The 26,793-nt window shown below is 37.2% G+C and overlaps 1 long non-coding RNA gene across 1 annotated transcript; it reads right to left on the bottom strand.

The window, feature by feature from the left end:
- Positions 1-495: 495 nt before the first annotated feature.
- Positions 496-26,043, bottom strand: LOC118762225. The gene is made up of 3 exons (XR_004997979.1): positions 26,017-26,043; positions 5,288-5,290; positions 496-621 (listed from the first exon to the last, which is right to left on the bottom strand). It is a non-coding gene; the product is annotated as an uncharacterized LOC118762225 (long non-coding RNA).
- Between the last annotated feature and the right edge of the window lie 750 nt (positions 26,044-26,793).

The raw sequence follows: 26,793 nt of genomic DNA, 5'->3' as shown, positions 1-26,793 counted from the left end.
GTTTCTCTAGAATTGGTAAAATTGGTGTTGATGCGTCTGATGAGAATCCAATAAGATTCAAAAATCAATTAAGGTTGTTCATCATTTTCTCATTCTATGGAGAAATAGCTAAATTAGCCCTGTTCATAAACCTACTTTATGGGGTTTATACATATAGACGCAGGATGACTGTGTGGTAAGGCAGCGAGCTGGCAGAAACGTTAGTACGCCGGGCAAAATGCTTAGCAGTATTTCATCTGCCGTTGCGTTCTGAGTTCAAATTCCGCCAGGGTCAACTTTGCCTTTCATCCATCGGGATTGATAAATTAAGTACCAGTTATGCACTGGGGTCGATGTAATCAACTTAATCCCTTTGTCTGTCTGTGCTTGAAATGACATGTCAAGCTAAGTAAAAGCATGGTTAGGCTCATCCCTTGCAACACTCTCCAGCTGAGCACCCCTAATCTCACAGGCTTGTAAGTGCTGGTGCTACATAAAAAGCATCCAATGCACTCTGTGGTTGGCATTAGGAAGGGCACCCAGCCATAGAATCCACACCAAAACAGACAGGAAGCCTGAACAGCTCTTCAGCTAGTCAGCTCCTGCCAAACCATCCAACACATGCCAGTATGATGATGAATGCTTGGATCAGTGAGATTCATTGATCCAGTAATGAATTTAGACCTTCATGGTCTTTTCTTGACCCCTTTTGTTATTATATTTCTGTGAAATACACTGGCCCTTGTTTCAAATAATTTTGAAAATAACAAAAGAATTTAATAAAATAATCTTTTACTTTTGGCAATATTAATCTGAGCGAGCTGGCTAAGTGGTATTTCGCTCATCATTACATTCTGAGTTCAAATGTCACTGGGGTTGACTTTGCTTTTCATCTTTTTGGGGTCAATAAAATAAGTACCAGTTGAGCACTGGGATTGATGAAACTGACTAAGCCCCCACCCCCACCCCATTTCAGGCCTTGTGCCAACAGTAGAAAGGATTATTAATCTGATATTTGAAACATGGATTAACCCTTTCGTTACTGTATTTATTTTGAGATGCTCTGTGTTTCTTTCAATTACTTTAAATATAATAAAGAATTTAGTAAAATAACTTAGTTATCATTAAGCTAGTGTTAGGAACATAAATTGTGACTAAGGTGTGGTGGAAGATTTTAACTGAAAACTTATGAAAACAAGGTATTTGTACCCAGAACCAGAGCCGTTTCAGACGGGTTGGTAACGAAAGGGTTAACATGAAATTCTGATGGGAAGTTTTGATTTAAATCATTTCAAATCAAGAAATTTGTATCATAGAACTAGGGTGGTTTCAGATAGGTTGGTGTCAAAAGGGTCAATGATGTGGCTGGTGCTAATGCAAGCTATTGACATTTTATAGAAGCTAAAGGCAATGGGATTGGTACTTTAGTAGTGATGACATTATCACTTGGTTTAAATTTTTACTACTGGCTGTTTTATTTTTCATATACTTATCTAATTAATAACCATTTATGCATAACACATCTGGTAGAAAGCCTCCTAAGATAAATTTCACCATTTAGCATTTAAATCAGCTTTATCAAACCGAAAATATTCTGTTTGCTTTATGTTCAAACTGACCAGCTCCAGCCACTCCGCCCTACCTGACAATGTCATTCTACAAATAAACAATCACATCATCAAAGTCTCGAAGCTATGAGACAATCCATTATTAATTCAAATTTAAATATTATATTTGAGGGAGTAATCTGAATGCTAAGGGGTTAAAGTAGTCCAAGGCAACTTAAACTACAGCTTTTAAGTGTCTGTTACTAGAGGACTTTATACAGGGGCAAATATATCCTGTTTTATATACTCTTTTTACTCTCTTTTACTTGTTTCAGTCATTTTACTGTGGGCCATGCTGGAGCACCACCTTTAGTCGAGCAAATTGATCCCAGGACTTATTCTTTGTAAGCCTAGTACTTATTCTATCGGAATCTTTTGCTGAACCGCTAAGTTACGGGGACGTAAACACACCAACATCGGTTGTCAAGTGATGTTGGGGGGAACAAACAGACACACAAACATATACACACATAACATACATATATATATATATATATATATATATATATATACGATGGGCTTCTTTCAGTTTCCGTCTACCAAATCCACTCACAAGGCTTTGCTCAAGATATTTTTATGTAATTTTGGTAAATATATCCGTTAAAATGAGATGTCAGTGTTATTTTCATTTTTGTGTAATTTAGATGACAATTTATCCACTGAACACTATGAGTGTGTGTGCGTGTGTGTGTGTGTATATCATCATCATCGTTTTACGTCTGCTTTCCATCCTGGCATGGGCTTGACGGTTTGACTGAGGACTGGTGAGCCACAGGCTGCACCAGGCTCAATCTGGTCTGGCAAAGTTTCTACACTTGGATGCCCTTCCTAACGCCAACCACTCCGAGAATGTAGTGGGTGCTTTTACGTGCCACTGGCATGAGGGCCAGTCAGGCGGTACTGGCAATGACCCTGCTCAAAAGGTGTTTTCACATGTTACCAGCATGGGAGCCAGTCCAGTGGCACTGGCAACAGCCACACTTGGATGTTGTTTCTCACGTGCCACCAGCACATGTACTGGTAAAGCAATGCTAGCAATGATCACACTCAAATGGTGCTTTTCACGTGTCACCAGCACAGGAGCCAATCCATGGCCCTGGCTCGGATGTGCTTTTAACGTTCCACTGGCATGAGTGCCAATCAGGCTATATATATATATATTTATCATCTTTGGCCTCCATGCCGGTGGCACATAAAAAGCACCATCCGACCGTGGCCGTTTGCCAACCCCGTCTGGCACCTGTGCTGGTGGCACGTAAAAAGCACCCACTACACTCACGGAGTGGTTGGTGTTAGGAAGGGCATCCAGCCATAGAAACATTGCCAGATCAGATTGGGCCTGGTGCAGCCTCCTGGCTTCCCAGACCCCCAGTTGAACCGTCCAACCCATGCTAGCATGGAAAGCGGACGACAAACGATGATGATGATGATGATGATGATTTGTTTACTTTGGACTGCAGCTATGGTGCAGCACCCTCAAGGGTTTAGTTGAACAACTCGATCCCAGTACTTATTCCATCTGCCTCTTTTGCTGAACAACTAAATTATGGGGATGTAAACAAACCAACACCAATTGCCAAGCAGTGGTGAAGGACAGACACACACACATAACTATATACATCATCGTTTAATGCCTGCCTTCCATGCTGTTACGGTGGGATAGATGGATGGATAGATACATACATACTTATATACTTATATACATATATGTGTGTGTGTGTGTATGAGACAGACTTCTTTCATTTTCCATCTACCAAATCCTGCTTAAAAGGCTTTGGTGGGCCTGGGACTATAATAGATGGTACCTGCCCAAGATGTATGACATTCCTGTCTGCACACATTAACACAGAAAAGCTTATGCTCATCATAAAGTACTGAGTACATTCATCAGAGTACATTATCTGCAACATTCTCTGCCCCTATCAGAAAAAGACATTCACACATAATGAGTATCACCATCATAATTTAATATTTATCTGCTATGTGGTCGACGAACTGGCATGGACTGAACAACACACACACACACACACGTATGTGTGATTTTTCTCACCTAATATATAAAAGCAGCAGCAAGCTATCAGCAAACAGGTATAGGTGTTTTTTCTTTCTTTTTTTTTTTTACGGTGCTTGTATGGAATGCCCACACTACTACCCGACTCATTTGACAACGCTATACAGACAGTATATATTGGAAGAGTAAACACCATGGAAGATAAATCATAATTTATTCTTTGATTTTACGTAGTCATACGACCTACAAGGAATAGCAGTCAAATCTTCTTCAACGTCTTTTGGAGCAGGAGTGGCTGTGTAGTAAGTAGCTTGCTTACCAACCACATGGTTCTGGGTTCAGTCCCACTGTGTGGCACCTTGGGCAAGTGTCTTCTACTATAGCCTTGGGCTGACCACAGCCTTGTGAGTGGATTTGGTAGATGGAAACTGAAAAGGCAGCAAGCTAGCAGAAACGTTAGCACACCGGGCGAAATGCTTAGCTGTATTTCATCTGCCGTTACATTCTGAGTTCAAATTCCACCTAGGTCAACTTTGCCTTTCATCCTTTCGAGGTCGATAAATTAAGTACCAGTTAAGTAACTGGGGTCAATGTAATCGACTTAATCCCTTTGTCCTTGTTTGTCCCCTCTATGTTCAGCCCCTTGCGGGCAATAAAGAAATAGGAAACTGAAAGAAGCCCGTCGTATATATGTGTATGTATAAGTGTGTGTGTGTTTGTGTGTCTGTGTATACCCCCCCCCATCGCTTGACAACCGATGCTGGTGTGCTTACATCCCCATAACTAAACGGTTCGACAAAAGAGACCAAAATAATACGTACTAGGCTTACAAAGAATAAGTCCTGGGGTTGATTTGCTCGACTAAAGGCGGTGCTCCAGCATGACTGAAACAAGTAAAAAAGTAACCCACCCCACTACTATCTTTTAAAAAAATGTAACTCCCTGCGTGTTTTGACCTGTCTTTGTAATGTCCCTGTGACAAGTAGTAGTAGTAGTGGTGGTGGTGGTAGTAGAGGTCCCGAACTGGTAGAGTCGTTAGCAAGCCGGACAAAATGCTGAGCGGAATTTTTTTCTGGCACTTTGCGTGCTAAAGCTCAAATTCCGCCGAGGTCTACTTTCATCTTTCCTAGGTTGATGAAATAAGTACCAGCTGAGCATTGGGGGTCGATGTAATTCACTAACCCTTGCCTCAAAATTTCAACGTCCCGTTCTTCCCACCTGTCTGCTGATTTCTCTCCATTTCTCTTGAAGTAGGAAGAACTTCGTTAGTCGTAACAGTCAATAGCAATTGCCAACTAACAATCATAATTAGTACCATCCACAATAATTCCACAGGGTATTGTTGTTTAGCTCTAAGATCGGCCCTGATCGAGTAACCACCTATTATTAACAAAGAGCTCCAGATGTCACTATCCAATTATTGGTAATTCTTCACTGGACTGCAGCCACGCTGGGCACCGCCTTGGAAGGTTGTAATCGAAGTACTTTTTTTTTTTAATGCCCGGTACTTATTCTATCGGGGTCTTTTTGCCGAAGTGCTAGAATACGGGGACGTAAACAAACCAACACCAGTTGTCAAGTGGCGGTGGGGAGGGGGGGGCAAACATAAACACATTATATATGTCGGGCTTCTTACAGTTTCCGTCAACCAAATCTACTTACGTCGGACCGAGGCTATAGTAAGAGATACTTACTCAAGATGTAACGCACTGGGGACTGAACCCAGAACCATGTGGTTGGAAAGCAAAGTACTTGGCACACAGACACATACATGAAAAATAATTGGAACTGCATTGTTTCGCGTATCCTTTCTTATAAAAATAGTAGGTGGTGATTTGGAAAAGATTTGACTGTTGTTTTTAGCAGGGCAACTGGTCGCGTTGAGGGTATTACAATATTAAGCAGACTCTGCATCTGTAATGCTTAAAAACTTGGACATTTTTGTTTACCCTCAAGTTAGCCCTTACCAAGCACACATACGATAAAAGGAGTTCCAGTTGTGATCATCCCAAATTTGAGACAATAGTATCTCCGACTGATTGTGGGTCTTTTCTTTTCCGCTCCCCTTTTTAATGTTAATGATAGTGTATGATTTGAAGATTTAACTGCTATTTCTAATAGGTCGCGCGACAACGTACATGTTCCGTCGTGACGGTAGATATGAAGTAATATTTCTTTTCAAAGCATAAGCCGTGTTTATTACTGGTACTGATATATGTTACGACGATCCCTCCAAAGCCACTTTGTCGATACACACAAAAATGTTAGAGAGAGGGGGGAGACGAGAGGGAGTGAGGGACAGGCAGTCGGGGGTGGGGAACGAGATAATAAAGTACCAGTCAAGCACTCTCCGACCCGAGGTTAATTATATCGATAAACACCCTTAAAATTGCCTAAATCAGAAACCATTAACGACAACAGATTGGCAGAATCGTTAGGCATCGGAGAAAATGCCTTGCGATATGTTCCGACACTTTAAGTTCCGAGTTCAAATCCTGTCGCGGTCAACTCCGCCTCTCATACCTCCAGGATCAATAAAACACAGGAGCAATTAAAAATTGGGTCGATATCGACTAACTTCACCCACTCCTTTCAAAAACTGTTGGCCTTGTGCCTAAGCTATTATTATTGTTGATGATTAATCTCATAACATCAGATACCGATGTAAATATTGGAAGGAATTTATTGAAATCCGGTTCACATCAAATCTAAGCGAACTAGCAATATAATACTTATAAATGGTTGGGGTGAAACAATGGAAAGTCTTTTTGTTTTCTGTTTAACAAGTTACAGTTGCAGTTTAGCCCCAGGCCACCCTTGATCCAGTTTTATCATTAAAGGCAGTCCAGTCGAAACCAACACTTTTTTTCTTATCACTAATTTAGCACGTAATAATTATATATATTGGTGATTTAGGACTACATAAGCCAACGTGCCCTTCCCTTTTTCTTTTTCTTCTTTTTTTTTTTTAGTGATGTCACTTGAGATTTGGATGCTATTTATGTCCACGTACAGGATTAAGGTTTAAATTTGGCTTCTTTAACAAGTACATTATCCAAGCACAGTAGTTTTAGCTGGGAATTGAAATAAGATCGGAGAGTAATTAATCTATTTTGACCTGTAACAAAAACGCTATATATATATATATATATATATATATATATATATATAGAGAGAGAGAGAGAGAGAGAGAGAGAGAGAGAGAGAGAAGTAAGCAATGTATATTTCGGAATGATGAAGGATATCAAGTCGGTCCTTCAAGGAAACTAGTACAACCGACTGCACAGTTTGCGCCAACTTCGCCGAGAAAGTGTATACATGATTGTAACAGTAGCAGCATCATTTCATTCAATTATATCAGCCTGTTGATGCGGAATCACGTACCAATATCATAAAAATTATTTTCATTATGTATAAATCCATATATTTTCCGACTGATTTATTCGTTAAATACATGTGGCAATACCATTTAATAGTCGTTTCATATATACATAAATATATAATGTATTTCTGTGCTAAGTCTAACAGATATGTAGTAAACTATACTATACATGAAGAAATTTAGTTTTTCAAAAACATGCATAAGAACATTTATTGTAAAAGATTTCTGACTCATAAAAGATCGGGATGTGTGTGTGTGAGTGTTTATAATTGTTATTTATTCTATACTGTTGCATAAAAATAATTATGTAGTTATCAATTCATACTTGATAGTCAACAGAGCGGAAAATGTGCCACCAGGTCGATAAAATACTAACCAATTTATATCATATACTATAAAATCTGACGACAAAAGCAAACACATGAATTGATAATTTGTCATCAAAGCAGTGACGGTTTCGATAAACTGCATCTATTTTTTTCTTTCTCTAATCACCATCAACTCTACTTTTAACACTCATCTTTCTAAAGTAACTTATCTAAATGATAATTATTTTATTTCCTTGCTTTTTTTTTACGCAAATCAAAATTGTCTAAATTGCACAGTTCAAAAGTTAATGCAAAGAAACAAAATCTATAATTGGAGGCAAAGTGCTCGTTAAAGCTACGAGTTTCTTTAGTGGAAGCGGAGATGTGGAACCGTCTTCGATCAACTTGTTCCCATTAACTCTGTTCCTGTCAATAACAACACCAACTAACAACCACTTGCTTAATCATACACGCATAGACATGCCAAAACCCATACACAAAAGTGTGCATAAATCTAAGACAGGAAAATATTCCATGTGAAATTTTAGCAGTTTATAAACGATATCGAGTCAAGGACAAACTAACAAAGGAAAGTAAATAAGTAGATGAAATTTTTACGATTATCTTTAAAATTGCGAGTGAGTTAGTTTTAGGAAAGAGATCACATACATATACAAACGGCACGCGGAGAACAAAGTTTGGTATATTATATATAATTAATTACTGTTCATAATTAAGTTTTGAATAAGCCACACATACACACAAAAATATGAGATAAATGGATAGTTTGTTATTTAAGAAGTTAACATGTGATTCTAGTGCAACTGATTACCATGTTTACATCCAACAATGGAATATATTTGTTTTTAATTAACACAAATTCCAAAAGTTATCAAATAAACACTTGTAACTAATTACCCGCAAAGAATTGATTTAAAACGAAAAAAAAAAGAAGAAAAAGAATGAACAGTAAATTCCGAAGTAAAAGAAAAAAATAGTTAAGAGTGGTAAAAAGAATCTTGGAGACGACTCACGTTTTTAGAAAGAATATTTGAGATCCCTTTAAAGTAATCACATATCCGTTGGTTTGTTTGTTTGTTTACTTCCGACCGTCTATAATTTCAAATCATTTGATATGTATAAGTGCATCAAGGCAGAGCGAATTTACTCCTCGACTGAGAACAACAGATTCTACAACAGTAGTCGTCGCGGTCGTCGAAATGTTTGAAGGAAAAAGAAGGCCGAACCAAGTCTGAAGTGTCTGTCGTCGGTGCCGGCGCCGCTTGGTGTTTGTTGTTGGTTGGTTGCTGGCTTTTAAATGGGAGTGTTATTAGTTAAGAGTGTTTGACAGTCCGATCTATTGAGCTTTTCGGTTTTTTCCCCCTCTGCTTTCTCCAACGGCTAATTCCCCTCTGCTTTCTCAAACACCATGCATTGAAGACACGGTTTAGATTCCGACATGGCTTTTGTTTTCCTCTCTCCCTCACACTCTCTCTCTCTCTACTTTTTTTTTTATTTTTACGCGACTGCTCTCTTAAGTAGGGAGCTTTTTATAAGCATTTGTTGAATATATTTGCACAGAGCGAGAAGGGTCACTGCATAGGGAGAATGAAAGAAAAAAAGATAAACAAAATATTTTTGAACTGTCCCATACCAGCAACACTTGGTCGTAACTGTTTGCTGCTAGAGATAATAATTCCTTCTGATTTTGGCTGAAGGCCAGGATTTTGAGCGGAGGGGGGAATCGATTACACCGACCCCAGTGCTTGACTGGTGCCTTGTTTTATCGATCCCGAAAAGATTAAAAGAAAAAGTTGACCTAATAATACTGGGGGAAATGCTTCTGAGATACTAAATGATAAAAATGATTCTAGAAAATATATCTTAAAATATTCTACCGATAACAAATAGAAACTAAAATGTAACAAGCAAGCGCGAGGAGAAGTTTAAAATATATGTAGCATATTGAAATACCCACTAAAATATAAAAAATACATATATAAAGTAATTGAAATGTATCGATGAGAAGTGTTTTAAGACCCCCGACTCATTGGTGGGGGTACAAAAGGGAGTCATGCCCCTTTTCTATCGTCTACACACGCGCACACACACCTTACTGGACAGGAAGAGTCAACTTCAAGAAGTGATTGTTTAACCCCATATCATCATTGATCCAGAAGATCTATGATCAAAAGCGTTTAAGCCGTGACTGTCCCAGATTTTTGTATATCAATGAACTATTATCGGACTTAAAATAAGAACAGCAATAAACGAGTGAATGACGAATATACAGTGCGTGTGTTTATTTGGCAAAAAAAAAAATAATAATGACCATCCAGAAATATAACAATAGTTCAACACGGTTTCACATCAGAGATCTTGCAACAACACAAATTCATAAATGTATTTTATTGTGCCCTTTATTTGAGGCTGTAGGGTATGATCTGGTGATCTCTCATGGGTCGATGCAATAAGGTAGTGACTCCCTCGTTAAGTTTAATACTTTTCTGTTTTTGTATCGTTTTAGGAATTAAAAACCAGGTAATAATCAATTATTAAGAATGGATGAAACGTTATATATATATATATATATATATATATATATATATATATATAGAGAGAGAGAGAGAGAGAGAGAGAGAGAGAGAGAGAGAGAGAGAGAGAGAGAAACAGGATATAGGATATATCTTATTTCTCTGTCAAGACAAAGAGATTACAAATAGCATGTTTGGGGAGTCTGAGATTGTTGGTTAGAGAAAGTTTACTTCTGGGCGTAATCTGAAACACCAACTATTGATTGACAGCCTATTTCCAATAATAGAGCAAATCTGGAGGTGGAGAAGACCGAAGTATATCTTGGCCTTGGTTAAAAGGAAAAAGAAAAATCTCAGTAGAATGGACAAAATATCAGCTATTCAATTATTATTGGCACGGTGATAAATGCTTCTACCTCATTATTTAGCAACGAAACGGGTAAGGAAAACAGCGGGACAGAGTGAACAGCAAACAGATGTCTTTTTTGAATTTTTTTTAGTATTTTTGTATTTTTAGAAGCTGCTACCAACGGTACCAGTCTTCTCTTATTTTAACATTATATTAGACACATAAAAGCAACAATTCAAAAACTGTTTAAATAAGTTCGTATGCTGTGAGAAAATACGTTTCGGGGAGTGGCTCCTCGACAGAATTTTTTTTTTTTTTTTCGTCATCCTAAATCAGTGTTCTATTTTTTCCACACTACACGAACTTATCAAAACCTGCGAACTTCCTAAAATAATTGTTGCTAAACAGACCCCCATCAGCAATTTATTATTATTATTTTATAAATCTATGGACTACTGTAACCACCAGGTTAACCAAAAAATACGTTTTAGTGAGGTTGACAGTCGAAACACAAAAAGTATAGACTTCATTGATTGGTTGAAATTGCCAAAATACGAGAAATTTAACAACAAATAGCTTACAAACTACAGAATTGTCTCAAGAAAGCCAAGAGAAAAAATGTTTTATGTAACACATTCTACCAGTATACGAAGTTTAAAAGTGTTTAGTTACAAAGAAATTATTTTTTAAATCTGCCGGTCAAAGTGAAAAGATCCAAAGAATCATTTGTTACCTCCTGATGTAATATAGGAAGGGTTTCAACATAGTAAAAAAAGAATGTAGAAATTTTGAATGGTGCTAATGAGAGATGACACAAAACTGGCTTAATTCCATTCCAGTGTGCCTCTGTATGTGTTATATGTGCGTGTCATGAATTTACACACACACACGCAATCAATGCATTGGAGCATATGACCTTATGGCTTTACACATACATTTCACAAATTATCTAACCTAACCTTATAAGCATATATACAAGTATAATCAGAAAATTCCATTTCTTCAAAACACGATTGGCTTAACTGATTTTCAGTTTCCTTCATATACTACTATCAAAATGAAGATCTTTGTCAAATATTTGCTTCCAGCTATTCTTGCAAACTGACAAGCTAACTCATTGTTCATAAGCTTAAGACAGACATTTAATTGTGTCTCATTGTGCCCAACACAAACTGACTAGCTTTTTTTTTTTAAAGATATAGCAACCATTCACATTTGAAAATTGAGTAGTTGGAGTAAAAATAGATAAAGTTAACTGCTACAAGAAACTGAATGAGAAACTAAATTTGAAAATACTACAGATGGTACGGCTGAGTGGCAAGAAGGTTGCTTCCAAACCACATGGTTCTGGGTTCAGCCCCACTGCATGGGACCTTGAGCTATAGTCTTCTACTATAGCCTCAAGCCAACCAAAGCCTTGTGAGTGGATTTGGTAGACAGGAACTGAAAGAAACATATCGTGTGGTGTGTGTGCGTATGTGTATATATATATATATATATATATATATATTTCGTTTTGGGATTTGGTTTGCAAGATACTTTATGTGAGTTCATGTGTTGAAGCATATTCTGTTGTGTCTGGGGAGAGTCATTTTCTTTTTGTGCCTTATGATTTAACACGCCAGTAAAATTTCCATTTCTTTCTTTTTTATTTTTATTTTTGCTGTGTCTTTTCAATAGTTTGAAAAGGTTGCAAGATGCAATGAAAATTTTAGAAAAAGAAAAAAGAAATAAGTGGAAATTTTACCAGTGAGTGTGTCAAATTATAAGGCACTAAAAGAGAATGAATCTCCCAGACACAACAGAATATATATTCTGACTGGGCCTGATGAAGCCTTCCAGTTGAACCGTCCAACCCATGCTAGCATGGAGAACGGACGCTAAATGATAATGATGATGATGATGATATATATATATATGTATATAATGTAATGTGCATGTGTTTTTGTATCCATGTTTGTCCCCTACCACTGCTTGACAACCAGTGTTGGTGTGTTTATACCCCATAACTTAGTGGTTCAGCAAAAGAAACCAATAGAATAAGTATCAGATTTATCAAAATAAATCCTGGGGTCGATTTGTTCAACAAAAACCCTTCAGTCAGATGACTGAAACAAGTAAAAGAAGATAGATTAACACATAATGGGTTCTGTCCCGCTGCACAACCCCTTGGACAAGTGTCTTCTATTACAGACCACAGAGCTGACCAAAGCCTTACGGAAACTAGATGAAGCCTGTTGCACATTATACAAGGGGGAGCTGAAAAGTTTCTGGCTTTGGGTAAAAGTAAATACAGGAGGATCAGTTAATTATGATTTTATTGAACGTATTCCCTTCTCAGATTCATGCACCTTATTGTAGCAGTCCTTGAATTTTTCTGAGCCCTGTAAATGAACTCAGAAGATTGCATCTCCAACTAGGCCTTTTGAGATGCCCTTAAAACCGGTGCTGTACTCAACATTTAAACACACTAATCAACTTACAGCTATTTGTCCAAATTATTATTATTATTGACACCCTACTGAAAGGCAAGGACTTACAAAAGAAAGGACTGTATCTATGACCTACCTCAAGACCTCCAAAAACTTGTAGAAAGAAAGGCAGATGTAATCTTCAAACCAAAGACATGACACAAATGCTTGTAATAGAGTGGAGTCTGCCTGCCAATAACTTCCAAGAGGGTAGGTAGTCAACATTACACTAATTGTAGGATTAAGTTAACCACGAGAGACTGATATTGATATTAAATTATTGTCACTATATATCTACAGGCATTTTCAGATTTATAAAATGTGGTATAATAATAAAGTTAATTATAAAAATCAGAAAGTTAAAACTTGCATAATTATAAAAGTGAAAGCAAGCATTTTTGAGATAATAAGCCTGTGTTTATATATCTTAGGTTTGAGAGAATCACTAGAGCATCAGACGAGTTATTGTGGCTCTGGTACCGTAGATTTGAACAGAAGGTGGAAACTCCACTAGTTAGGTATGATGCCAACTATGTCTGCACAAGTAGAAGTAGGGACACACACTAACCCCTAGCTATCAGACTTAATAGATTGAAAATCTATTCAAATTATTCTTTTGTGCACCTTTAAAATCCGAATCATTTACATACAAAAGTTTGCATGATACAGATCTAAATTCTAAATTTTCAATAGTGATTTTGGAATTAAGACTAAAAACAGTATTTAATATCATTACATTATTTACCTAGATGTCCATAAGCTAGTATTGATGGATTCATGTACTCTTTGACAGAATGTATGAACAGATAAATTAAGTCATGACTGTTCAAACAGCACTGATCCAATCCAACATCTCTGCCACTCATTTCCTACTCCTGTCTTTCAAATTTCATCAACAATTCAGAAGAAGTACAAACTGCACTCATTTCTGTTATCTACAATATGACCTATTCTGATAGAGATAGCTAAATCGCCCTCAAGTTACACCCTTACCATCTTAAAATAGAAAGAGAACACATTGAATTATGTAAACATGTAAATGTGTGTGATTTTGTATCGACTTTCCTTTCAAACAAGATTGGATTGTCATCGTTAGACAACCTTTCGACATAGGTTTGCTCAAGCAGGGTTGACCTGGAGCTAAAGAGCAAATACTGATTATGAAATAAACCTGGGAACAAAAACACAAGAAACGGGGACCTCCTGGTCTTTCAGAATCAATAAAACAAAGTACCTGGGCTGATTGAAATCAATTACACCTCTTCCTGAAGAAATTCAAGGCCCTATGTTTAAGTTAGAAATCAATGTTGTGAAAGGTTCAGAAGAAGACAAAATCAGATGAGCACCCAGAAAAAGAAGTGATATAAAGTAACATTCTTTTAAATTCTGAGATTAGAAAGACTTATCCCACCCCCTTTACAATGGATTTTATTTTTTTGTCCTTCAAATTATGATAAAAAGTGCTGTGATCAGGTACAGGGTCAATTCAACTGACCAAACACCTTTCCTACAAATGAGTTAAATTTGCAAAGCAATACCAAATAAATAAAGCATTTAAACCCATGAAATCTGGTTCAAATATTCTACCTGTTTTATGCTAAAGCCAGCCAGATCTGGCCTATCACACCTACCTTGCAATGTTGTTCTAAAAATAAGCAGTGACATCACTGAAATTTTGAAGCTACGAGGTAGCTTGCTTACCAACCACATGGTTCCGGGTTCAGTCCCACTGCGTGACACCTTGAGCAAGTGTCTTCTACTATAGCCTCGAGCAAACCAAAGCCTTGTGAGTGGATTAGGTAGACGGAAACAGAAAGAAGCCCGTCATATGCATGCATATATATATATGTGTGTATGTATGTTTGTGTATCTGTGTTTGTTCCCCCAACATCGCTTGACAACCGATGCTGGTGTGTTTACGTCCCCGTAACTTAGCAGTTCAGCAAAAGAGACCAATAGAATAAGTCCTGGGGTCGATTTGCTCGACTAAAGCAGTGCTCCAGCATGGCCACAGTCAAATGACTGAAACAAGTAAAAGAGAAAACTTAAAACAATGTGAATAAATAAGAATTACATTTATCAGAGTAATCTGAATGCTAAAGAATTTATCTCAGGATTACAAGTAGAACATGCATTTTAAACTATGATATAAAAATAATGAAAACAGCAGTTTCATATGTCAGTTAAGTCTGTATCTAAATGCAATCCAAAATACATAAATAGATCAATTTTCTCAAGAATAGTACCATGTAAAAAGAAATTAGGATAACTTCTTTGTAAGAATCATGAAAATTAACAATCACCATAATTAACAGACTACACAACTAAATTTGATTACCAACAGACTACACAGAAATTAAGTTATTACCACAACCCCTAGTCGGATTATATTTATACTGGATTAAGAAACTCTGAAAATATATAGCTTATATGCGGTAACAAATAATTTTGGTCAAATGAAACTATTTCAGTGTACATAAAATGTATGTTATGGAAAGCAACAAAACAGAAACACACTAAGATTCTACGCCTTTTAAGAGGGAACCAGATGGAGTAACAAGATATACACCCATCAATAGAAAAAAAGGTTGTTTAATGAATCGTAGTTTTGGTTGCATCACTCAGTCTAATAACAGAAATGGAGTGTGATGTGTCATAAATCAATGAACCAGTTTTACCTGGTTTTAACAGTACATCATGTTGATTGGCAGGGTTCCCCACCATCCCTAATGAATGGATATCTTGAATAACTTGACAACATTTAAGTAATATTCAATGGATAATAGAAGAACAAGTGTTGACCAAATATACCCAGCACTCTGCACCTGCACATAGACACGATTCTGCATCGTTGCAGATAGATTTCTAAGGTTTCCTGCGTTAGCCAGAACATTAACCTTAAATCAACTCAATAGAACATCATCAGAATGAGATGGAACAAGTTGTTAATAGTACAAATATATAATTCATTTGGTAATAGGAGAGGGGTTGTGTCATAGCTCTGTGGTACGATAAATCCACGTTTCCAGGAATTAAAGTCATTTTTTGATGAAAAGAATCCAATACTGTTTACTCTCTTTTATTTGTTTCAGTCATTTGACTGCGGCCATGCTGGAGCACCGCCTTTAGTCGAGCAAATCGACCCCAGGACTTATTCTTTGTAAGCCCAGTACTTATTCTATCGGTCTCTTTTGCCGAACCGCTAAGTGACGGGGACGTAAACACACCAGCATCGGTTGTCAAGCAATGCTAAGGGGACAAACACAGACACACAAACATATACACACACACTTATATATATGTATACATGTATACGACAGGCTTCTTTCAGTTTCCGTCTACCAAATCCACTCACAAGGCATTGGTCGGCCCGGGGCTATAGCAGAAGACACTTGCCCAAGATGCCACGCAGTGGGACTGAACCCGGAACCATGTGGTTGGTTAGCAAGCTACTTACCACACAGCCACTCCTGCGCCTATACTGTGTAAATTTATTTTTTATGAATTATCTAAAGAAGCAGTACGGATGACATCTGTATGTCAGTATAGACTGGTGAGGTTGGTGTTTAGTATGACCTTCTGTGAGAAATGTAATCTTTGTAAGAAAATGAGGGTTTGGAGAACGACTCTGAGGAAGAACGTCTTAGAGAAAAAGTGTTTAGTGCAGAGTGTGATGGTTAAGGCACAGAGGTGTCCACAAGGGAAGAAGAGACAGGTGCACCAGGTGTGCCTACATGGAAGTGGTGTGCAGCTCATTACTTCAGGAGGGAAGAAGTTATTTTAGTAGTAGGAGAGAAAACAGTATTTGTGGTTGCAGGGTTTCTGCAGGTTAATAGTTATAAGAAAAATGTGAGCAGAGAAAGAATTACAGAAAGATGCAATTTTGGTGAGGCATGATTCGGAAATGTGTTTTATGGGAGTCCGTCCAACCCGTGCTAGCGCGGAAAATGGACGTTAAACGATGATGATGATGATGTGGGGATTAACATGGATACCAGGTGAGACACATTAGGGTTAACTGAAAAGGAGGAGAGATGTGCCCATGAGGTAGGCTAAAGCAGAAGGGAAACAAGAGTAAGATTTGCTTGTTTGTGAATGAAAAAGAAAAACAAGACGGGGAGTAGTAATACAGCAATTGGTACAAGTTGAATTGGTACATTGAAGCTAAAGATGCACCAACGCTTATTGGCACTGGTATGGAGAATGAACATTTCTGAACCTCCATTTTAGCACAATTCAAAGATCTTGGCATTGTTCCTGCTTTGGCCAAGGCAGTCAGGACAATATGTTAGCTCCTAAGTTATGAGGAAAGCTATGGGGTTTTTTATTTGCTTCTTGTAATCCTGATGGCTATGCTTCAGCCTACTGGCAATATTCTAAAATGTTGTTTGGCAGCAATGCAAAACTATTGAGAGTAGGTAGAGCAAATGATTTACTTAAGTGGGGTTTATTTAATATTTTAGTAGAGAAGGGGAGGGGGGGTTTAAGGTCGTGAAACAAAGCGAACATATTCTGACTCATTCCAACCAAAAAACTTCTCCCACTCTCCTGATTGTGACAGCAAACACAACACAATTACCTGCAAACTAAAGAGAACAGATAGAAGTGATTTTAAATGTTTATAGATTTGAAATTTGAAAGAAAAATATTCAGTCATCTCTTCATATTTGCTCTGGATACTGAAAGTATTTAAAATGTGTGTGAACATATATTCATATACTAATACCTATTTCATATTTCTTTATTGGCCACAAGGGGCTAAACATAGAGGGGACAAACAAGGACAGACAAACGGATTAAGTCTATTATATCAACCCCAGTGCGTAACTGGTACTTATTTAATCAACCCCCGAGAGGATGAAAGGCAAAGTCAACCTCGGCAGAATTTGAACTCAGAACGTAACAGCAGACGAAATACCGCTAAGCATTTTGCCCGGCATGCTAACGTTTCTGCCAGCTCACCACCTTAAATACCTATTTCATGTTACACTAAGAAAAGGTGTACGGTACTAGAATTTTCGACTCAAGTCCAATATAACAAACTACTCCAAATCATTGTTAGTGTATCCGCATAAGCAGAGTCACGACCATCAAGTAAGTATTGGTACTGTGTTGTATTAGTTGTAATAATGAAGTCCAACCAAATACTGATATTTTGAAATCATTTGATGCATATTAAATCACTTCAAGATATCACTATTTGGTTTCACTTCATTATCACAACTATATATAAATACCTATACATACAGGTATGCACATACATACAGGTGTATGACATAAATGAAGAGTGGAGTTTATGATATAACTTTCATTCCATGGTTTCCAAATTAAGGTGACCAATTACAATGATGATTTAGTAATGCATATTGTGTAATGTATATAACTTAGAAGCACCAGTAGTTGTTTCATTGAACCAACTGAATAAAGTAATATACACACACACACACGTGTGTGTGTTATGAATCATAACATCAGATTGTAGACAGTTATGCTCCATCAACCATATCGGATTCACCATTCGCAGCTCTATCAGAACAATATTTTTGATAGATAAGAACAGTAAAAGAGTAAATTTGCTGGCATGTACAAAACTTGACTAAGCTGGAATTTATTAGAGTCGCACAAAGAACAGTTGAATAAAATATATGCATGTACAATGATATTTAAAACCATTGTGAACACTTGAACATGGGAAGACCTTTCACTGCAAGAATAGTCTTGGGTAAATTTTTTCTTCTTAACATTGAGAACAATGAATTTCATATTCACAGCTGATAAGGTGTAACAATGCAGAAATACATGCATCATACAATCCCTATCCCAATGAGTTTTCATATATGTTGTCTCCAGAAGAGAAATTTCTCCCAAGACTATTTCCACAGCATAAGATCTTCTCGCATTCAAGTCTACATGGACATGTTAAATATCATTGTACTTTCATATATTCATTTAATCCATTAGCATTTAAACCGGCTATATCCAGCCCAAATATGCTGTCTGTTTTATGTTCTAACCAATCAGATCCAGTCTATCACACATAGCCTTCAATGTCACTCAAAAAGTATAGAATCACATCATCAAAATTTCAAATCTACGAAATAAGGCATGATTAATTAGAAACAATGTGAATGAGACAGAATAATCTGAATGCAAAACGGTTAATCAACGGTGCTTTCTATAATTCTATTTAATGAATACAGGACTTTACCACAGAAAACACCCAACAATTCACAACTATCCAAAGTATAATATATATACATACACACACACACTTATGCATACATATATATCAGGTTGGAAAGAAAGTTTGTCACATTTCACATGATTACCTTAAGGGGACATTTTCAATACTAAATTGAACATTAATTTTTACAGTTTTTTCTCTTTTTTTGCAGATTATTTTATACCATAGAGGTTAAATTCATATTGATTTTAACCTTTTAAAATGAGATCAGATCCATATCAAACACTGTATGTTGTATGAATCCAAAAGGGACTCTTTATCAATGGAAGCAGCAAGAAATATTCACTTTATCTATGGAACCTTTGGATAATACCAATGGTGGTTTGGCCAGGTTTGTTCAGAAAAATTTTTTCTTTTGCAGATCCTCCTTGATCTGGAAGACCAAAGCAAACTGCACAAGAATTAGAAAAACTGTTCAATTTAAGTTACATTTCAATTACAAAATACCTAGGAAAAGTGTCTAAACTTGGTCAGTGCACCCTTTGTTATTTGATAGCTTCTCAAAGAGTTGCCCACTATTTGTCACTGAAGCATGACTTACCACCAAACCTATTCTGGACAGAATCATCACAACTGATGAAAACTGAGTTCTCTATAATCATATCCAATGAAAAAGGGGTATTCATCCCCAAATCAGGGCTAAGCCCAAAATTGTTATACTCTGTATAACAGATGAAGGGGGTCATCTATCATGAAGTGTTAAACCAAAGCAAAAACAGTTAATGCATACAAGTATTGCCATCAAGTGGAAGTGTTGTGAAAAAGAAGTGCCCATCGTTGGTCAATAATATAGGGGTGTTAAAACAAAGCAAGATCACATATGGCCCAAGTCACTGAGGAAAAGATTATGGCACTGTTGACCTTGCTCTGTTTGAGAATCATCTTTGCAGATTTCTGCAACATTATTCAGAGGGAAAACAATTTATGAATTGTAAAGTGATTAACAGTCACAGACATACTGAGAGTTTCATTGCTTCAAAAGCTGAGTTATTTTATGTCCAAGAGATTCAACAATTTGTTGAATAGATGGGATTATCTTGATTAAATACATCAATTAACACCAAAAAAGCATTTGTTTCTTTCCCATATTGAAATGCAACAGGACTTTTCCAAACTATACATATATATGTGCAAGCATACATAAATATATACATACATATACTCATATCTCATATATACATAAAGTTACAGATGCATAAATGCACTTACATATACATACACATAAATATAAACATATATGTATATATATATGCACATACACACACATATATACATATATATATATTACATATATATATTACATATATATAAGAGTGATGACCACTAAGTGGACATCCATTATGCTAAATGTAGACCCCCAGTGTTTAAATTTATATATATATATTCATCATCATCATCGTTCAACATCCATTTTCCATGTTGGCATGGGTTGGACGGTTTGACTGAGGTTTGGCAAGCCAGTGGGCTGCACCAGGCTCCAATCTAATCTGGCAGTGTTTCTACAGCTGGATGCCCTTCCTAACACCAACCACTCCAATAGTGTCACTGGCACGGGAGCCAGTCAGGCGACCCTGGCATCGATCACGTTCGGATGGAGCATTTTACATGCCACCAGTATGGGAGCCAGTCAGGGGGCACTGGCCACGCCCACGATTTCGATTTTACTTGACTCAACAGTTCTTCTGAAGCATATCATATCGCCCAACACCTCATATATATATATATATATCTTATAATTAAGGGCTAAAGAATACACTGATTTATCCACTTATAATCCACTTGTTACAGGAAAATTGAACTGAAAGCGGGCAACTAACCTTTAGAAAATTTAAATTTCGTTATCTCTATATTGAATCAATTTCGGAATTAATCCCTATAAAGGACATATTCTTCTTCAGTAGAGCTTACGAGGGAACATAAATAAAATACTCACATGTGGCCATGGAAAAAGCAGAAGCTAAAAACACAACCACATTTAAGTACATCATTTATATCTAAAAATAAAAATTCCTTGGTCAGTCTATATATATACTGGCCTCCATCTGTCGTTAATGACCATGGACCATGAATCAAGGTTCAAGTTTTCCGCCCTACTGAGACAGTATTGTCTGTAACTGAAGTGACTGAACTGTGTGATGTAAAACAAACAAAAAAAAGAAAAGAAAAAAGGGTTAATGTCTGCCCCACAAACATTTGTGGTCTGACCCAGTGTTGTTTGGTTGTTGCAGTACCATCTTTCCAGTATGAGATGTTCAATAGGATCGAACATGTGCCAGTATGGGATAGAGCAGTGCTCTGCAGCCTAGCATCGTCTTGTGACACACCAGTGTGCCATGGCATACCGGTTTTGGAGCGCTGGCATAGAGGGCCAGTTGTCCATGCAGGTGTGTCCTCCCACTCCATGAGACTGTTGGATCCAAAGGAACAGCATAGCTGCTACAATCTGGCACATTGTTGCGGGAGTTGCCAGAACAGGGCTGCAGACAACATCAAACTGCCTTAGAGGGTCAAGCCAATGATTATTCTTCATGGTCGAATTCCAAAGTCCTTCTCATACCTGGATATAACCGCAGGGTAGTGGAGGTTTGCAATCAGGATTTTCTTCCCTATATACATATGTATCTACATACATATCAGCATACACAAACATATACTTACGTATACATAAATTTCATACACACAAATATATACATACATACATTATATAGATATATATATATATTATATACACACATACATATAGATATATATATACACACACTCATATATATATATATATATATATACACACACACACTTATTCAACTATCTCTTTCGCATTCATATATTAACAGTTTAGGTCTTAATTATAAAATAATATGAAACCCTTATTCTATGCTAATTTAGTTAATTTTGTCAAGTCCCCCTTTTCAGCTCGTAAGATAGAAATTTAAATGTGATAAAATATTTTAAAAGAAATTTAAAGTGCCTACGTGATAACTGTAAGCCTAATTTTGGGCCACACTGTATATACACACATGCATGTGTATATATATACACACGCACACACACATAGAGACAACATGTATATATATATACACACAGACACACATACAACATGTATACACATATATGCATTCACACGACAAAACCATACACTTTATATGTGTGTGTATATATACACACACACACATTTATAAATTTATACGAATACACACATTACATGCAATATGTATATACATGTGTATATGCGTGTGTATAACCTACTAAACTAGATTTACACCGACTCAAGGGTCTAGAGTTTCGTGCCAATATACAAATGTGTGTGTGTGTGTATATATATACCTTTAATAAGAGTACTGACACACCCTATAGTCTTAGAGGTATATTGAAAGAAGCACCTTTCTAGTTCGCCGCTGCAAACGACTTCATTCCATTCGAATAAAATATAAGTTTACAAGGTTTCGTTTTTTCTTTTTTTTTCAAATATTAATAGAATACCTGATCATATTCTTATAGGCATACATGATTATATATTGAACAAACTTCGTTAATTTTCATAGTACAATAAATAATTAGCTGAAATAGATGCTTAAGAAATTGTTTGATAAGGTCGTCCAGTCTTTGTTATAATTACTGGAAAGAAAACAATCCCAAGAAGAAGAATTTGTATTGAAAATTTTCGAAGTAAATGAAAAATAGTTTAATAATGTCCAGAATGAATATCTTAACACTTTTTCCCACTAAATCCTTAAAGCCACGCGGTTTATATTAATAGCACAACGTTCATGGTGAGACAAGGGAGAAGGAAAAAAGGGGAGAAATATTGATCCCTTCAGAGTAAATTATAGCAATTTTACTATAAATTGGTTTTAAATAATTAGAAGGGATCATTTGTAGTTTAAAAGGGTTCACAAAATATTAAGGCAATGAAAATGTGTATTTAAGGAACAGTGATGAGCGGAAGGGCGCGCATTGCATGTCAGGAAATGGGGGTCCAATTTGTAGTTGATCCCTTTAAATAAAATGATCCCCCATAAAACTGGCTATTCAACAACAACAAAGCATGACTTGCCTCAGACACCTTTAAACACTTTCTATTTCAATCTTTCTCTATCTTTGGTCTTTTCTGCATCTCAACTAATTTTCAGAAAAACATCAAGGTTTCATGAATGTACAAAATGTGATTAAGAAACAGGTTCCTTACCCGATTATGTGTACATTTCCTTTCGTTCCCTCGAAAAAGCCACTGAATTAGTCATCCTTCTTCTTCTTCTTTTTTTAATTTTCTACTCTTCGTTCTATGTTCAATAATTTTCTCTATCGTTATTGTTTCTTATATACACATATATTTTTTTTTTCCGAAATTATCTCAGCAATTAATAAACGAAATAAAACGAAATAACATCCTGTTAATTAATTAACTACGGCTAATTAATTGCATTCGAGCATCTTTTTTTCTGCTTTCTTTACTAACTTGAACATTTGTTTTTCCGTCTCTTTTACTTTTTCCTGCCTAAATTAAGAAGTAAAAGAAACTATTTCGGTAACTTGACCGAAATATAAGAGAGAAGGTAAGATTCGATCCATGTTTCTCCAAGCGGCGTGCTTTCCCAAAATAATAACAAGTGCGGCGAGGAAAGGTTGGAAAAAAATTCTCCAATAACGGCCAAGGGAGGAGGAGGAGGAGGTGTGTTGAGTGAGAGGAACAGAAAGTGCCAAGTGTTTCACGAGAGAAAGCCTCCCCGACTCTGCCCTTATCTTAACAGAGGGGGTGGGAGTGTCAGTGACGTCATAAACACCGTGAAGACGTAGTGGGAGGAAGTTTGGAGGTGGTCACACGAACGAGTACCTTGGTAACGCTTACGCCGTGTACTGTGTGCGTGCGTATGTGAACGTTATACTAACCGATACATGCTCATATATATATATATACGTGTGTGTGTGTATATATATATATAGAGAGAGAGAGATGCATATATATATATATATATATGTGTGTGTGTGTGTATATATATATATAGAGAGAGAGATGCATACACACGTATAGGTATTGGTTTATGCACGCACGTTTACATATATGAACCTTATTCCTAAAAGTATATGTGAAAATGTACATTATGTGTGTGTGTATGCATATCCGCACATATATACACATAAAATGTATGCATTCTACAAAAATAGTAGTGACCACAGCGTATGTTTATTCTTATGACGCTTTATTGCTGCTGTATATCAGATTTTAATCTTTAAACTTTCTACATCATATATATATACACAAACACACACACACACATTCATACGTGCGCGCATCGATTTAGCGCCGTGGCATGGGTTGGATGTCACTTGTTGGGCGGTATTCAACGGCTGGATGTCCATGTCGCCAGTCCTGATTAGGTTAAAGTGCGTGTGTATGTGAGAGAGAGCACATCATATATATGTACATGTATATATTTCATCATGGGTTGGACGGTTTGACCAAGGCTGGTAAGCTGAGGGGCTGCACCAGGCCCCAGTCTGATTTGTCATGGTTTCTACGGCTGGATGTCCTGCCCATCTATGTATATGTGTATACACACACACAGGCGCAGGAGTGGCTGTGTGGTAAGTAGCTTGCTTACCAACCACATAGTTCCGGGTTCAGTCCCACTGTGTGGCACCTTGGGCCAGTGTCTTCTACTATAGCCTCGGGCCGACCAAATTCTTGTGAGTGGATTTGGTAAACGGAAACTGAAAGAAGCCTGTCGTATATATGTATATATATATGCGTGTTTGTGTGTCTGTCTGTCCCCCTAACATTGCTTGACAACCGATGCTGGTGTGTTTATGTCCCCGTTACTTAGCGGTTCGGCAAAAGGGACCGATAGAATAAGTACTGGGCTTACAAAAGAATAAGTCCCAGGGTCGAGTTGCTCGATTAAAGGCGATGCTCCAGCATGGCCGCAGTCAAATGATTGAAACATGTAAAAGAGTATATATACACACACACACACACACATACGTTTATGTATTTGTTTTGCAAGATTCCTGATGTGAAACAGATTTTATATTTCGGGATGTTCTTTTTTGCCAAATCTGCATTATACGTCCTTCACTTCAGATTTGTTATTGTACTTTTTTTTTTTTGTCTGGAAATCTTTTGTCCCACACCCTACAACCTCTTCGGCAACTCTCCATCCCACATATTTCCTGTTCTGTTAAATCCATTCCAATAAATATATAGAGCATGTTTTTATTTAAGGAGAAAAAAAACGACCATCCTAAAACCTAACATGACTGATGCTAGCCAAGTGAGACGGTAGTGGTCGCCGATATTGGTGGCACATAAAAAACACCCACAACACTCTTGAAGTGGTTGACGTTAGGAAGGGCACCCAACCATAGAAATCTTCAGACCGGAACCTTGTACAGCTCCTATGTTTACCAGTTTTCAGTCAAACCATCCAACCCATGCCAGCATGGAAAGCAAACGTTAAATGATGATGATATATATGGCTGTGTGGTAAGTAGCTTGCTAACCAACCACGTGGCATCTTGGGCAAGTGTCTTCTGCTATAGCCCCGGGCCAACCAATGCCTTGTGAGTGGATTTGGTAGACGGAAACTGAAAGAAACCTGTCGTATATATGTATATATATATGAATGTGTGTGTGTATGTTTGTTTGTCTGTGTTTGTCCCCCTAACATCACTTGACAACCGATGCTGTTGTGTTTACATCACCGTCACTTAGCGGTTCGGCAAAAGAGACCGATAGAATAAGTACTGGGCTTACAAAAGAATAAGTCCCGGGGTCGAGTTGCTCGATTAAAGGTGGTGCTCCAGCATGGCCGCAGTCAAATGACTGAAACGAGTAAAAGAGTATATATGTATCGTTGTTTTAGCAATCATTAAAATAAGTATTGCAATCAATTTCAGCAACTAAGACACACTTGACAGTGGAGCCCTGGCAGGGGCTGCTGTCCAGCACTCCAGCTGGTATTACATTAAAAGCACTGGGGCTGGTGCTATGTAAAAGGCCCTCAGTGGAGTGGTTGGAAACTCCAGCTGTAGAAACCATGCCAAAACAGACAATAGAGCCTGGTGCAGCCCCTGGCCTTACCACTTCTGGTCAAACTGTGCAACCTATGTTAACATGAAAAATAGAGGTTAAACAATCATGATGATCATCATCATCATCATTTTTCCATGGACTGAGTGAGTACTCTCCAACTCATCATCTTGCCATTCATTGTAATCCATTTTTGTCATCCCAGTGAAGTTCAGCATCTTAAGGTTACCTTTCTTGACTTCTATCTACATCTTTCTTCTTGTTGGATCTCCTAGCACCTCGTTACCCAACTGTTACCATGATATGCATTGCATGTCTGTACAAGTGCAATCATCCCTCTCACACGCTGCATCTAATTCCAGTCACACCCAGTTTCTCTCTCAGCTCATTTCTGCTGTCATTCAAGCACATCAGCTAACATTACACACGCAACAGAGGATACCAGCTTCATTTCTTCACACATCCTTAACATTCAGTACACATGTTTCACTACTGTGAAACAAAGCAATTTGTACACATGCATCTTACAATCTACCCTTCACTCAAGGAAAGAATCCCTTTGTTATCAGCAAAGGTAATAGCTTTCTGAACTCTTTCCATCCTGTGCTTAATCTGACTACAATATTTTTAGACTACCCTCACTGATGATTTGGTTATCTCGGTATCAGAACCCAGATATTTGAAGCATGCATTGAAAAGTATATATTTTATTGGTGTACTTCCACCACATATGAAATATTTTTACCCTATCAGTCTTTCTATTATCCCACTATACCTGTTGTGTACTTGTAGTTTATATTGAGCATCTCATGTGAAATTCCTATCAACTCCCTTTTCACATATTGAACACAGTCAATTCTTTAATGGCAACAATGCCGTAC

Source organism: Octopus sinensis, linkage group LG2 (genome assembly GCF_006345805.1).
Source record: "Octopus sinensis linkage group LG2, ASM634580v1, whole genome shotgun sequence".
In the NCBI taxonomy this organism is placed as follows: domain Eukaryota; kingdom Metazoa; phylum Mollusca; class Cephalopoda; order Octopoda; family Octopodidae; genus Octopus; species Octopus sinensis.
This window is presented reverse-complemented; position numbering and strand designations above follow the sequence as displayed.